Source organism: Amblyomma americanum, chromosome 7, assembly GCF_052857255.1.
Source record: "Amblyomma americanum isolate KBUSLIRL-KWMA chromosome 7, ASM5285725v1, whole genome shotgun sequence".
In the NCBI taxonomy this organism is placed as follows: domain Eukaryota; kingdom Metazoa; phylum Arthropoda; class Arachnida; order Ixodida; family Ixodidae; genus Amblyomma; species Amblyomma americanum.
This window is the reverse complement of record NC_135503.1, coordinates 132776047-132792105: the sequence shown is the minus strand read 5'-3', so window position 1 is coordinate 132792105 and position 16059 is coordinate 132776047. Positions and strand designations below refer to the sequence as shown.

At 44.5% G+C, this 16059-nt stretch overlaps 1 protein-coding gene and 1 long non-coding RNA gene across 3 annotated transcripts in view; one reads left to right on the top strand and one right to left on the bottom strand.

The window, feature by feature from the left end:
- LOC144099578 (solute carrier family 41 member 1-like) overlaps positions 1–16059 on the bottom strand; it is a 196575-nt gene that overhangs the window by 75239 nt on the left and 105277 nt on the right. The window lies entirely within an intron of this gene.
- LOC144099581 (uncharacterized) lies at positions 5930–12811 on the top strand. The gene is made up of 2 exons (XR_013307442.1): positions 5930–6947; positions 12447–12811. It is a non-coding gene; the product is annotated as an uncharacterized LOC144099581 (long non-coding RNA).

Here is a 16059-nt window from a genome sequence, read left to right as displayed (position 1 = left end):
CACAGCTCAACACAGAAGATCTAGAATACGCTGGAGGCAGCAAACCAGTATACATAAACGAGCATTTAACCACCTTCAACAAGGAACTGCTTCGCTCTGCAATCCTACAAAATAAAAAAAAAATGGGCTGGAAGTTTGTGTGGACTCGTGGCGGAAGAATCCTTGCAAGGAAGGACGAAGAAGCTGACGTCGTACGCATCACCAGCTTGTCAGATGTTGAAAAAATTTCAAACTGAATCAAGACATAAAGACCTCAGCAATGGCAATATCTATGACTGAGGATACGGATGTACACTGCTGTTATTATGACACGGAAAATTTTAAATCAAGACTTGAAAATTTCAGGGAAAAATTGACAGCACTACATTTCAACATTAGAACTATCAAAAACTAGATGACTTCGAAATTCTTCTTGGTTCTCTCGGAATGAAATTTCATGCCCTAGCACTCACTGAAACCTGGCTGTCTGAAACGGGTATACCGCCCCACATAGATGGCTACAAGTGTATGAGTTTAAGTAGGCAGGGGAAGAGAAGTGGAGGTGTGGTGCTCTATCTGATGTGCAGTTTGCACCTCCAAGCTATAGATGAATTGACAAGGCTGGATGACGACGTTTAAAGCCTTTTTGTCATGGTCTCAAATTTTGCAACTGGCGTTTTATACAGACCGCCAGCGGGTAATATATCAAATTTTTAATATTTCCTAGATGATGCACTCTTCCTGCTTCAGTCGTCAACTTCGTCCATCCTAATCCTTGGTGATGTAAATATAGATACAATATCAAGCAATGCAGAAGCACAAGAATTTCAAAATGTCCTGAATCTTCATGCCTGTACCAATGCCATACGACTGCCCACCAGGATTGCTCGCGACTCCGTTACCTCCATAGATGTTTGCATCCCGAACACGTATTGCAGCCATGTTACTTCTGGTGTTATAATCAATGATGTTAGTGATCACATTCCAATTTTTTGCCTCACATCTTCAGCAATAGAAAGCGATTTACACCCTAGAAAGTTTATGTACCGTGCAATTAAACAGGAGAGCTTTCAGAGATCTAGAGCCCTTATTGCGCTAGAATTTTGGGAAGATGTATATGAAGAAACCAACGACAGTCTGGCCTATAACGCTTTCTTGAAGATGTTTTCTAGATGTTATAATGCGGCCTTCCCATTGCAAGAATGTGAGGCAAGGAGCAAGAAAAAAAAAGAAACCATGGATCACTTGTGAATTGTACAAGAGAATAAGACAAAAGCACAAAAAATACCACGAATTTATAAGGTGCAAAGATTCAAGCGTACTCGTGGAGTTCAGGAAGCTTAGAAATCAATCAAATTCCGATTTAAGAAAGGCGAAGAACACATATTACAAAAATAGGTTCATGAATGTTCAAAATGATTCTAGGAAAGTACGGGGCATCATCAACGAAGTAATGGGCAGAATACGTCACCAACAAGACATGATAGACATTTACAAAGACAGCGTTCGTGTTCCACTAACAGAAGTTGCTGAAGAAATGAACATAAATTTTATTACCATAGGCTCAAGCCGAAAAATGCACTCTAATATCAGAGAAGAAACTCGAATCTATTATACTTGTACCAGCGACACCTACTGAAATATATAAAATTATTCAATGTCTATCGAATTGTGTCGCTGCTGGAGTAGATATACCCATAAAATATGTTGCAGATACACTTAGCCCGATATTGTGCGATATTATAAATAAGATGCTCCAGTCTGGAGAATTTCCTGAGAAACTAAAAATTGCTAAAGTAACTCCTGTGTATAAGGGTGGCGGAGAAACAGATGTTAACTATAGGCTTATTTCGGTTCTACCAGTGTTTTCCAAAATATTCGAACGTGCCATATACGTTAGGCCCTGGAGCTTCTTTGAAAAGCATCATATAATTAGTAGTGCTCAATATGAGTTTCAGAAGAATAAGTCTGCAGAACAGGCACTCATCAATATCAGAGATAAAATAAGTGGAAATACTGAAGACAAATTCCTGACACTTGGTCTGTCTCTAGATTTAAAAAAAGCTTTTGACACTGTACAGGACGATATGCTGCTTAATAAATTACAAGCATATGGAGTAAGAGCAGTTCCACTGGGATTAATTAGAACATCTTTTGAGCCGGTCTCAATACGTATCTGTAAACCATATGTTATCTAGCAGAATGACAATTCTGCATGGCGTTCCTCAGGGATCCATTTTAGGGCCACTGCTATTCTTGGTATACGATAATGATATAACAAGAATACCAGGTTCTCCCGAATTAATCATGTGCATGCCAACAATACAAATGTTTCCTTCAAGGCCCAGACAAATGAGTCCCTGGAGAAAGCAGTTAACACTTACCTTTCTAATCTGTCTACATGGTTGCGAATGAATCGGCTAGGACTAAATACCAGTAAAACTAGAGATGTCATTTTTAAGCCAATCAATAAAAAGGATTCATACGCAATGAATATAAAGTTTGAAAACACCCTGCTGTCACGGATCTCCCCGGAGAACACACGGACCGAAAGAATGGATTAGGCGACGGGTGTACCCACACAAACGCACATTTAATACACCCTACGTGGCACACACACTAGAACACAAAACTAACACAAAACACAAAGACTATAAATACACACGACCCGGGCACACTGCTACTAGCGCCTACTACTAGTGTTCTACTATTAGCGGTCCGCGTTCGTGCTCACGGTTGGTTCGGTGTGGCTGCGGCGTTGTATGGATCCAGTAGGCGGCGTCGAGGCGGCGTTCGCCGTGCTTGGGCTGGCGTCGCTGGCGGCGTTCGACGCGCTTGGGCTGGCGTCGCTGGCTGCGTCGTACAAGCTCCCGGTCCAAGCGCCCGTGGAGGTGATGCCGGTGTTGTTGGCGTTGGGGGCACCACCCGGATGGGTGGCAACAGCGCTGGAGACACCCCTGGACGTAGCAGGTGGTAGCGTCCTCTGTTGACTCCCCGGAACGGGCTCAGGCACGGCAGAAAGTCCACGATGCGATGTCGTAGAACGCGAGCTCACCGAAGCAGTAGCCGGCGTCGCTCTCTTCCAGCCGATGTGTCCCTGACCCGCCGGAGCCTCCGCTTCTCTGCTGCTCCCCCCTGTGCCTCGCTCTCACTCGCCCTTTTATAGCCTCGGTGTTAGTCCACGTAAGCCTTGTCGTCGTCTTCTTCTCTTCTCCACCAATCATCTCTCTCCACTTCGCCGAATGCTTCTCCACCAATCATCTCTCTCCACCTCAACGAATGCTTCTTCTTCCTCTTCTTTATTCTTCGGTTAATTCGCGTCGTCTTCTTCACACCTTTTTCCTTTAAAATTTAATTTAGGCTCCTTAATATATGTGACACCTGCTCAGCCAATTAAGTGAACAAAAATTTCTGGTAATCTGGTTCTCTGAGGATCTTTCATGGACATTTCATATTCTTAAGCTCAGCACTGATCTTTTCCGAGTGGTGGGTAGCATATTTAGAATACAGAATCTATTACCGAAGTGGCCAAAAATGAAATTGTATTACTCTTTATTCTACTCCAGGTTATGTTATGGCATCTTAAGATGGGGTACAACGGCCTATTCTAATTAGAACAGGTCCTACAAAAAGAATGTTAAGAATGTGCGAAAACTTTCATGGAAACATCAGAAACTTACCCACACAACCGCTTTTCATAATATATGCTTTTATCCGGGCCGACCAGGTGCACTATTTCAAATTACTACTATGGATTCATAAATACAAACTTTATCCTACGTCCTCAGGCAATTCATCTCGCTATTCAATCCGAAATCCTACTCTTTGACTGCCAGCTATAAAAACAAACTACGGGCACAAACGTTAAACTTTCGAACAATTAAGATGTTGAATAGAACAGATATCAATGTTGATTAAATTTCAACAAAGAATTTCCTGTTTTCTAAATAGATTGCAAAAATGTTTTCGTTCCAGGCAGTATTTTTGTTGCTTTGTGAAGAGATTGTGTGATTTAATGTGTGTGTAGTTTTCTAGCTAGAAGGAAGCGAGACAAAAATATATATTCTGTGCGTTCCTTAGTTTTTTGTCTATCAAATCCGTTGCTTTATTTTTTTCCGTTCCTGGGGGATTAGCTTTGTCACTCCCGTTGTTGTGTTCTTTTTTTTATTAAAAAATGTTCGTTTCGTACAACATTAGTACTCTAACAGTGAAGTGCATTTACATACGTGTTTTTCATGAGATTGCGTTTGTTTACACACCTTTTCTGATGAGCAAATATTTGTTTGGCTCACAAGTGCAATGCCGCTTGTCGAAATGTAGTAATTATTTTTTTTTGCTGAATTTGTATTGGGGGGGGGGAGGCGCTATTACGCCTTTAGATTCGGCTCGCCCCCCCCCCCCCCTCCCCTGACAGGTTCTAAGAAACAAAGGGAAAAAATGCCGTGGAGAGGCTCGGGTGGGAGAGCAAAATGCGGTTGGATGGGCATATGGGCAATTCATATCGGATTCATGCTGAAGGCGAATCAGCAGATCATCTTGAAGTGGGTTTGCTCGTTAACTTGCAGTGCATTGCTTTTTGTCGCACTCTGGCGCCGTATAAGCATAATTTATTTATTTGTTTTGTTTTAAATACTTCTAACTCCTTAAAGAGCAGTTTTAGCTGATTAGGATTTAAGTTTTTACACAACGAAAGCGAAAAAGAAAAACTGAAAGAAGCAAATGGGAACAATCATGCCGAAAAAGCGAGAATATGACACAAGTCATGGTCACAAAAGAACAGAACTCACACATATGACCTTTTAAATGGTTAAAAACGGCTGGAGATATGTCAGCCAGCTAACGTTATCTTCTGAGAATTATAAACGCTCCTTTTTGGTGGAGAGTTTTAAAAGCACGATATTTTTAAAGAAGAATGACTTTGTGGGCTCCTCTCTCCGCTTTCCTGTACACACTTTTCGAGGAAAATTTATAAACTTCTCCGTCTTTTGAACTCGTACAGTAAATGAAATACATGCACCTAGCTAAATGTAATGAGTACCTCCGCAACGTTCCGTCGTATCACTACTCCCTCTGGAGGCTGTAATTAATGCCTACGTAATCCTAAATCTTATTGCTAAACCAATATTTTATTCGTAGGTTGCTATTTACGCTTAGAAGACTTTAATACACTAATTAAGGCTAAACAGTACTCCGCGATTTTCCATCAAAAAAATTTCGTATAGTGCCCCAACTTTCAACACCTTGACCAAATTGGAGTAGTGCATCTTGCATCATAATTCTTGCCGTTGTTCATTCTCATCAATATCTAAAGGTGAAATATTTACGTCGCTGATTACACTCGAAATGGTATGGAGGGCTAATCAAGCCGAGGTGATAATAGCGAAATTCACGTTTCGAGTTGCAGTAATTAATCTTAAAATCTACATTCATCGTTATCGCCACCATCGTCATTATAAACAACAATCATCGTCGCCGACATCTTCAATAGTGATCATCACCATCGTCGCTGGTGATTTTTTTTTCCGATTCTTGGCCGATCCCCCTGTGTGGGTATGCGCCATCTTTTGATAGGCTAACAACAACAACAACAACAACAACAACAACAACAACTGTAGCAGATACAACTCCGCGAGAACAAATTGGAGTGCATCTTTTTATGATGGGGCAATTTGTGCTGTTATTTCGTAACCCTTCGTGAGAGAACCGTCATACCATCTCACAGTTATAAGTTCTTTGCAATTTAAATGAAAAAAAAACATTTGGGAGTCAGCGCTTGTCCTCAATCCTTCTACCTGTCTCTCGTTCCGTGCGCTAACTTAAGCTGTATACACACGAAACATGAATACGCCCATATCTGAGTCGAAAAAGAGAAAGCTCCCTCTAGCGCACTCGCTTTTATATAAAAAAGTGCGCTAGAAGACAGCTTACTCTCTTTTTTACTCTTTTGCCTTTAGAGTGTTACATAGTGGGCCGAAGGCATGACCATTGAATGGGGAGGGGAAAATCGGTTTGCAGAAAGATGCCAAGGTACACACGTCAGGGAATGTGTGAGTGTTCATTTTTTACACGCGACAAAGACTGAAGGAGGCAACCAGCCTTCCTGGGACACGATAGCTACCCTTCTGCCCGCTACGTTGAAGGTTGTCTTGAACAGAAGGGTTGAATGGAAGGGAGGTTGAGTGGAAAGGGAAGTTGAAATAGGTGGAGGAAAAGCGGGCTTCGGGCATATCAGGGGCATTCGAAAAGATATCGAGAGCCAGTACAATGCAATCGGAAGCAAATTAAGCTAATTGTCGCAGACAGCGCAGATAACTGCGCAAGTGCGTGGAGCGCTGAAAAGGCAGCTATCGCCAATCCCCTTTATTCGCTGCAGTACATACTGATGACTGACTACGCTCTACAGAGAGTCGCTGCGAGTACGTGCACTGCACAACCGGTCTGTAGGAGCGAGCATAGGGGCGGCTTAGCGCGTTGCCCAGTCAGTTTTTGCCAAATTTGTACTGCATGTTCATGAGCCCTGTGCAGTCAATGTGCTTTTACTTGCTTCGCTTACGGCCGTAAAAGTGTAATGCCTTTCGAAGTGGCTTTTTATGAAATTACGCTTAAGAAGAATAGCGCCATCCTGGTCCTGGAGCTTCGGCGTCCTGCATGTACCGTGCTCGTCGGTCGTGTGTTCCTGTCCGCACCGTCCGGCAGTGCCCCAGCCCACCAGACCAGAACCGACCATGCCGTACACCCCAGCCCCGTCCCCCGTCCCGACCAGAAGACATGACGACGCCGCCGCAACTTGAACCTATGACCTCACCGACCCGAGAAGCCTCCAGCATATTCGAACACAGCCCCTTCCCATGCCGTTCGATGTGTTCATGGGCCTCGGTCGTCGGCTCATGGTGACCTAGCTACGGCCCGTAAGCTTCCTGGACCAGCGCTCATCCAATCGTCATCTGCTCATCTCTTTCACCGTGATGGCAAGCCCTGCATCTTATTCTCTTCTGTGTTCATGCCTCCTGTCGCGCCCATCCTCACGTCCTGCGTTTCATCTTCACGGCCGTTCCTCTACAGTTCACGCGATCGGTACGATCGCTCGGCAGCCCCGGGTAGTGTCACGGACTAGAAGACGACGAAGTGGGCAGTGGCGCGTCACGGAGCGCTAGGGCCACCGCCGTTAAACATTCCATCGCCATCTGTCATGTAGTCCTATCTTCACCTGCTTGCCGTCACGTAATAATATTTTCACTTGTAAACCATTTCTCAACCAGGTATGGAGTCCGCTTGCCGCTGTTAACTCTATTGTTAGCTGGACTCTATCATCTTCCTTTCGTTCCATCCCCCCGATAATAGTTCGACGAGTGTTTCCAACTGCATCGACTGATATTATAAGTAACCTTTAAAAGCATGTAGGCATCCTAGCTGAGAGATTCATAGAACTGTTGTCCAATCTTGGGTAGGCACTCTGTTACTGGGACAGCGTTTATGCCTCCACCAGGGTCCTTCATAGCTGTAATCGCTTTAGGACGTTAAACCCCGTAAAAGGCAAGAAAAGCCTCCACAAAAAGAAATTCACGTTCGCATGTTGCCGCGTTTCATTTCGTTTTTGTTTTATCTGGTCGTGACGTCAACCGTGACGAGAGAAACGGGAGGTGGGCGAGCAAACACCCAAACGCAGGCATTGCCACTCTGTGCGTAGCGCCGCCGCCACACCCTAGACAAGACTTCCTCTATATGGGAGTAAAAGTAATTATCTACAAAATGAATAAAAAATACTTTCTTGGCTGACGAGCGACGCGGACGGAAGTTGTAGACGGCAGTTTGTGGACGGAAGATACAGACGGAAGTCCGCAGGAAATGTCAATCATAAGTTGTATAACAGTTGGTAAGCAGCATATATGTAACATAGAAAAATAAAAATAATAGAATTGAAATAATAGGGATAAGAACGAAATAAAAATAAAAATAGGAAGTAAAAATAACAAAAAATGAAATGAGAAAGAGAGGAAAGAGAAAGGCTTTCGCATTTCAGCTCATGAGCAGACAAGTGCAAGCCTGTAACTTTCATAAAACGGACTGTGCTAGAGTGCTTCCTTTTTACTTCTCTCTGTTAATAGTGAAACCACCCTACCGCCTCCGCGCATCTAGTCCGGCTGTGACCCAGGAACCATGCCCCGTCCATTGGTTGCACAGCCACCGCACAGTCTCTTTCCCGAAGTAGCGCCGACAAAGCTCGTCGGGCACGTCAAACGCGTCACTTTGTTCCTTCATTTCTCGCGTCTGCCTCTGCCCCACCCAGTGCGCCATGGGCGCGAGGCAGTGGCATCTAGAGTGTGCTTCTGCTAAGGTGCAGCAAGCTGTCATCCGCCACGGCCTTCGTCAACGGGAAGCAGCAAACGAAATTAACGCTTTACAAGGCGCTGTGTGCACAGTTGTGCGCGAAACTCCCACCCTTTTTATGAGAATGAGTTACACCTGATCAGTGGTTTCTCTTCCAGGTCAGTTTAGGGTCCATCATGCAAAATAGAAGGTGCTTTTTTATGCAATCTAGCGAACGCAGTAAAAAATATTTGAAAAAATATTGAGCTTGGGAGCATGTCCTCTGCCATTTCCTTCCAGACAGATTTGGTCAACAGTAATAACATTATTTTTTTTTCCGAACCTCTGACGTCATGTGCATCTTCATAACAGAGTGATTCCATGATCCTTCGGATGTTTATCTGACGAATTCTGACGTCATGATGTTGAAATTTTAGTTATAGTGGCAGATATTGTGCGTACCTGTAGAATATTCACTGTTGGTCTTGTGCGTTGGAAAACTAATGAATTGGCTTCCTTGAGGTCTTCATAAACTAAGCGTGGTTCGGCTCAGAAATGCTTGTTTCGGGCTTAAACAACGAGTAGCCCTGAAAGCGTTAAAGGGAAACTAAATGAACCTTCACAAAAAAAAGGCTCCTGTAAAGTCTTGTGCATCGGCTTCATCTTGAGCGATACTTTCTTTTTGAGCTATGCCAGAGCTCTGCGAAACCGACGACAGAGAACTAGTGTTGCAGCGATTTTCGTAATTGTTGACAGCCTCACAGTAGCGGTTGCCTGACGTGTGGACTTGTGTAGTTCCGACTGGATTAATTGTTTACAATCTTTTTAGGCTGCCCCACCATACTTTTTGTCCCTCATGTCCCTGCTCCTATTGTAGTGTCAAATTCTCGAACCAATATACTGATATATATTTGCAGCCAATTATTTAAAGTAAGGAAGTAAAGTACTTAGACATGGAAAAGTAGAATAGCAAGAGAGCATAGAGTTTTGAAGAGGAACAAACGAGAAGGAGAAATTGAGATAGTAAGGTAAAGCAGAGGAAAGCTATATCAGCAGTCCTTTTCCTTGGCACTTTGTTTACTACTGCCATAGTAACGTTACTAATACTGTTGTTTACTAATTATACTTCACTCTATTTTGCGTTTACTTTGCTGAATCTATAAATATAGTTATTCCCCCTTCTTAATGTTTGTTAACTACTATTCTAAAATACTCGGTAACCTTTTAAAAAACAAAACAAAAAGCCAATAATAATAATACAGTTCATCTCTCCATTTAGTTATAGCCTCTAGCTGCCGCGGTTGCTCAGTGGTTATGGCACTCGGCTGCTGGCCCGAAGGACGCGGCCGTCGAATTTCGATGGAGGCAAAATTCCAGAGGCCCGTGTAGTGTGCTATGTCAGTGCACGTTAAAGAACCCCAGGTGGTCGAAATTTCCGGAGCCCTTCACTACGGCGTCTCTCATAGTCTGAGTCGCTTTGGGACGTTAAAGGGAAGCTGAAACGGTTTTCAGATCGCATGAATCGCTGTGGTTGGGAAGAAAGGACCTTGAAAATCATGTGTGTAATTTTTTCCCCGATTCTATCTGCAAACAGAGCTGCAATCGCTCCTTAAAAACCCGCCGCCGGCACGCCCTCGTCGCTTCCGGATGCGCCGGGTGGGGGGACGGCAGAGACGGAGAACTGGCGGAAGTGACGCTATTCACGGAGAGTCGGCCGGCCGTCCGGCTGCGTTTGCTTCGCGGCGGCCCGCGCTTTGGCGAACCACACATCAACGTAACCTTCTGCCAGTGCCGTTTGCTTTCTCTCGTTCGGGTGTAATCCTTGAAGCCTGTATATAAACCAGTTTGGCATGGTACTTCTTTCGAACAGCACACAGAATCCGTCGGTGGTTCTCCCACAGCCCCTTCCACGTTAACCAGACAATCTGGTGGTACGCAGCATGCCGAAACTGCCTGCACAAAATATGTGCATCAATATTTCTTTTTTCGTTACATTACTTTCTTACCTGTCTGTAAACTCTTCGCCTTTTCCAGCTGGTTCAAATCCATGCTGAGCCAAGGCCACTTCCAGCACTGTCTTTAACCCTTTTGAGCTCGTTACGCACTGCGTGCATTTTTCTTTTTCCTAACTGCTTGCACCTCTTGGCAGCACAAGTAATTCTCTTAATCTTTCATCAGGGCGCAGCAAACGCAGCTGCGCCGAACTGAACAAAGAAACGATTATATAAGCCTAGTATACTTGAGCAAAGCAAGCATTTGCATTCATGAGCGCTTGGTCATGACTGACGATGGACAATGGTGCCAGAATTCATGCTAATTTGTCCTTGAGTCAGAACGGCAAAGTTGTCGGCCCGCGGTACGCATATATCTGCCATAAGTAATTCTGCTGGTTACCTCGATATGCAACAACAGCAACTATATATATCTCGCAGCACACTAGTTTTGATGAGCAGCACTGAGAGCTCCGACACGCAGCCATAATTATTGTTCAGAAGCGTGTTCAGCATGCAAAAAAAAAACGCCGCATGGGGTAAGTGCAGAAGTTTTATGGTTAAACAGTAGCCCGAACATGCGACAGAAGGAAAGCGCAGACGGGACCTTCCTCCCGGTCACCTCGACTCTTCGCGCTACAGTACAGCAGTGCACCCACTCCAACTCACCCAGTTTGGCATTCAGTTGTAGTTCTAAAAGGCCTTCGGGAGTAATTAGGCAAGTAACTATAAATAAATCAACAAACAAATGCTTTATCCCGTGCGACTCGTGTAAGCATGCCGGTGATCTGAACTACATCACGCTTACAGGCGTTACAAGAAGTTGGTCAAGAGAAAAAAACCGCGAAAAAAGACGCAGGAACAGGAGAAGACACACACAGACCGTCACCGGAAAGATGATGGCCAGGGTTTTATGCAGCAGCGGTACACGACAACATTTCAGCGCACTTTACTTTTTTTTATTGCCACTTGCACCTACACAAAAGATATGAACGCGCATGCACCTACGCAAACCATACGTATCACTCGAGATTTGATTTTCGTTTTACCCTGGTAGGACGTGAAAGGTTCATACTGGGTTAACGAAATTTCCGGCTTGCAGGCGCCACCATGTCGCTTCTCTATTAGCTTCTTATCAGGCGGTGGCACCAGTTTTCCCTTCTGTAGTCTGTAGTTCACTACGATTTCGGAATAGGTTTGGGCGCGCTCGCCCAGGTTCCGACAGTGCGGCGGTTCCACGGTTACCCGGAAGCAGAGAATATGGGAATGCGCGGACAACCCCGGAGTCGACGAAGATATTGATAGCAGAGAAAGCTGGGAAGCCCTGCTGCGCACCGAAGAACCCGCTCGGCAAAAACAAGCCAATCTGCCTGGCGGCTGATTCCGCGAAGAGATAAAATCTCTTTGTTAGCCTTTATTCACGGAGACTCCGGCCCCCGCCCTCCCAGCCTGCGTGCCGGGGGCAGTAAGTAATAAAGGGTCTCCATTTCCGTTGGAAATAAAAGTTGTCATCCATCCATCCAGTGGAGATTTCCAACACGTGAAAATGTCGCGACTTGACTTTCGCTGCCGGCGCACTCCGCGGCGTCGTTGGTTCCGCCGTTTTCTGAAGCTGCTGATGGCTCGAACATGCTTGATGAGAGCCGGAACTGTTCAACACTGCTTGAATTATCCATAATTTCTAAAACGTAGTCCGTAAAAGGAAGCTGAAGCAACGCGCTACGCAGCAACGCCATCGGTGCCGGCCGGAGGTCCCCGTGGATGACGTCATGATGGTCCCGACCAATCGCGGGGAAGAGCGGCGTTCGCTCGGCGCCCTGAGGCGATGGGGTGCTTTGTCTTCTAAAAAAAAACAGCTTTTAGTGTTTATTTCCGCTCTTTTTGAAGGAGATATTCTTTATCAGTGGACTAAAAGCTATAAAACGATGTAGAGAACTCATTTTTTTCGAAAAGTGCTTCAGCTTCCCTTTAAATTCCAGTGAACTGTGAACCGAGTTACAGCCTCTATAAGTGAATTTGAGAAAGGGGAATAAATAAAAATAATATTAAATAAAACTGATGGACTTTACAGACAAAAAGGAAGATTAGGCGAATATATTACAAAAATTAGAACACTAGTAAGTAGTGTCATATTGTGCAGAAATTAATAGTTCTTTCTTGATTTGTCAGTTTTTACAGATGCCGGGCAAGGGAAGGGCAAATTCAGATGCCAGTCGGCAATTCCCTCATCCCCAAGAAGGCCCCGAGGGGGGCAGAGAAAGTCACTATGGCAGAACATGGCTGGAACGATTACTGGATGTCCAGGATCCAAACTAGGTGGCAGCCACTGTAGCTCCTGAGAGGACTCCAAGCCCAGATATCAAGCAACATGAGGGCGAACAGGGAAGAATGAAGAGAAGACATAGACAGGCGAAAGCCTGTCACCGGAACAGAACTCGTTATAGAAGAATTGTCAGTCAAGAGAATAAAGAAAAACGTAATTATCAATTTATTTTAAGTTCAAAATAAATGCCGCTGAGCCGGGCCGCCCCTTGGCTGTGGTCGCTGATGATGGTAGATACCCGGACCCCCTTTTTAACTTTTATTTTTCTGCTATGCTAAATTATTTTTTTCTCTTTCTAATATTTTATTTTCTATTGGTTTAAGCCCGTTGTGCCATTGGTGGTGCGGGCCGGGCAACATTATTTTTTTTTCTATGCCCACACTAATATATGTCCCTTTTAGTTGCATACTGTTTATTACTAAATGAGCAGCGCTAATATAGCTCTACGCAATGTGAATGATTTACTTGATATGTAAAAGAAAAAAGAAAATGCGCAAATGAGAACGCGAAAAAACTATATAGAAATCAGCGTAAAATCTGCGGGCGTCCCTGCTGGAAAGGAAGTAAGAAGTTAGCATACAGCACGTTTTCAATAATGGGGACAAAGCACACCAACAGACAGAATATGTTCAGAATGGAACAGCAGCACAGCGAACGGATAAGCTGAAAAACATTCATATCATTTTCTTTATAACGTTTGATAAGCAAGGCGCGGAGACTGCATCATCCGGAAGCGTACTTTGCTCCTTAAATATTCGCGGGAGCAATACTAATTTGATACATCAATGTGATTTCGACATCACATAAATTTTTATTATAATTGTCTGGTCTCTTATACTGTGATTTGTTTTAACAATAAGTATCTATATTTTGCAAGGCTACTATAGTCGATACCAAATAAAAAAAAATGTAACTTCTGCGTTCATATAGTACCTGCCAAATAGTCTGTCCTTGCGTTTCGCGTGTTTTTCAAGGAACATTCACGTTTCCCAAAAAGAGAAATTTTTTGCTTGTTTCAGTAGATAACTCTACGACTTTTGGAAATAATCCGCCTAGAGGAAAACTATAGTTAGAAAACAGGGAAAAATGCATCATGCATAATTATGAAGCACTCGTTAATTTAATGTTCAACCTTCGTTCTTTTATATTCGAAGGGACTTCACACCTTGACACTGATTCACGAACTGTTAGTAAATCATAATGAGTCATAAAAATGCAGAACGAAGACGATTGGTTTGGTTTGATGGGGTTGAACGTCCCAAATCGACTTATGAAGGACGCCGTACTGAAGGACTCCAGGAATTTCGACCATCTGGGGTTCTTTAGCGTGCACTGACATCGCACAGCACACGGGCCTCTAGAATTTCGCCTCTATCGAAATTCCACCGCCGCGGTCGGGATCGAATCCGCGTAATTCGGGCCAGCAGCCGAGCGCCATAACCCCTGATCGAGCTACCGCGGCGGCTTACAAGACGAAGACGCAGCACCACTTCCGTTTTGTTGCAGGGGCAAAGATACCCCAGCTCGTGAGCTTAATGAGGCGTTCCACATTAACAAAGGTGGAAGCGAACGCGTAAGCACATCCTCGCTTACAATTTACAATAAAGAAAGTCTTTTTAGATACGTGCTGAGACACGTTTTTTTATAGCCCATTGTTATCTTTTCGTTTCTATCCTTGTGCGCATGTGTGGGTCGTCCTCTCTGCTCTTGCCTTTTTTTTGCCCATATATTCACTCGCTTCGTAAGTGAATAACCAGTTGCAAGTTGCGCTTGTTTGGTCTGTCTTCCTGCTTTGTTGTCTCTTTTGCGCATCGTCTTTTTCAAAATCTAGTGACTTGATCAGAATTCTTTCACGCTCTCAAGGGCACTTACACAACATGCACGAGTCCTGTGTCGAGAAAAGCCAACAGAAATGCCGTCGTCTCATGAAACCCTAAGGCTACGTTTCCACAAAGCGCTAAAATATTTGCACGACTCAGAAAATGGTAACGACACAACCTCCTTCCAGGCTTGCACAACCTGCGTGATTGCGTAAAACAAGCGTTATGCACATGATATGCGCAACGCCTTGATGCTGGTTATATGGGGGAGGAGCGCTTGTCACGAGTGCCGATGAGACCGTGGTAAGGTCGCACGCACCATCTGACTCAGGAGCCCGATAGACTGCGGACGGGGAGCCAACACACGGCACGCGCCAGTTATCATTGTCAAGTGCTCATTGTCCGCAGGGTGGCTGCTGCAAGACGCATTCGCGGAGACCTCGACCTCCGGGTGTCGCGTGACTGAAGAAAAACTCGGGAACAAAACATGAAGCGCTTATCTGTCAAATGTTTGTTCGCTCTGCGAGAAAGCTACCTGTCGCTTTGAACGGAGCAGTTGCGACCTTTGTGTCTTTGTCGAGGTGCGCGAGCCTCCGATGTAAAATAATCTATCAGTAGCCCTCAACAGAGGGACGAAACTTTCGGCCCACGTCATTGGTCGTTAAGTGGGAACAGACATTTGAGATTCTTCTTAGGAAATTGTTTCAAACAGGCTACATTGCTTTGCTTCACGGGTGTGGGGCACCTTCGGTAATGAGTAATGTTACTTCTCCAAAGCTATATTGCAGGACCGCAAGCTAAGAATGGGTGATAGAGTGCAAATACACTTAATAGGGCAAGCGGACTCGCCGGACAGTACCACATGTGGCGTGCTAGAGACTATAGAACATGTTTTAGTGGCGTGTCCAGCATATGCACGTGAAAGACTCATGCTCGCATCTGCTTTGAAGTCTATGGACACCAGGCCCCTCTCAGAGGATTTCATCCTCGGCGCTTGGTCAGTATAATATAGTTTGAAAACTGTAAAGGCAACGCGAGCGCTCTCAGGCATTTTAAGCGACACGGACCTTGCCTTGCGTTTGTGATGTTAGAAAGTGTGCCCTGTTTTTTTTATGTATCTTTTCATCTGCCTCCTCTCATCATCATCACCCCCCATCGTGACCCTCTTTTTGCTCCTCTTCCCGTTCGCCAGTGCAGAGTAGCAGGCCAGATATTTATTTTTAAGGCCAACCTCTCTGCCTTTCCCGTCAATAAACCCTATCTCACTAGTAAAATGCATGCAGATAATGCTGAGTATATCTTGTTGCTTTACGATACTTCTTGAGCGCTTTTACTGCACGCAGCTGTCAGAAAACCACTGCGAGCGCAGAATTTCAAGCAGAGTTCACAGCACTCAAAATCTACAAACATTCGGTCGTTTGCTTTTTCTCTTCGCTCGTGGAATGAAGGTGCGGAAGATATCCTCAATACTTTGTTTTTGTAACAAACACTGGCTGTTGCTATAATAATGCCCTTATCTAGGGGCCCTCTGTGACGAGGCGCATTTGCTTATTGAAGCTTTCCACGTGTCTGTAGCACTGAATAATTGAATCGTCTTGAAGGGACACTGAGGACAGCCCCATTCATTTTTTCTTAATCT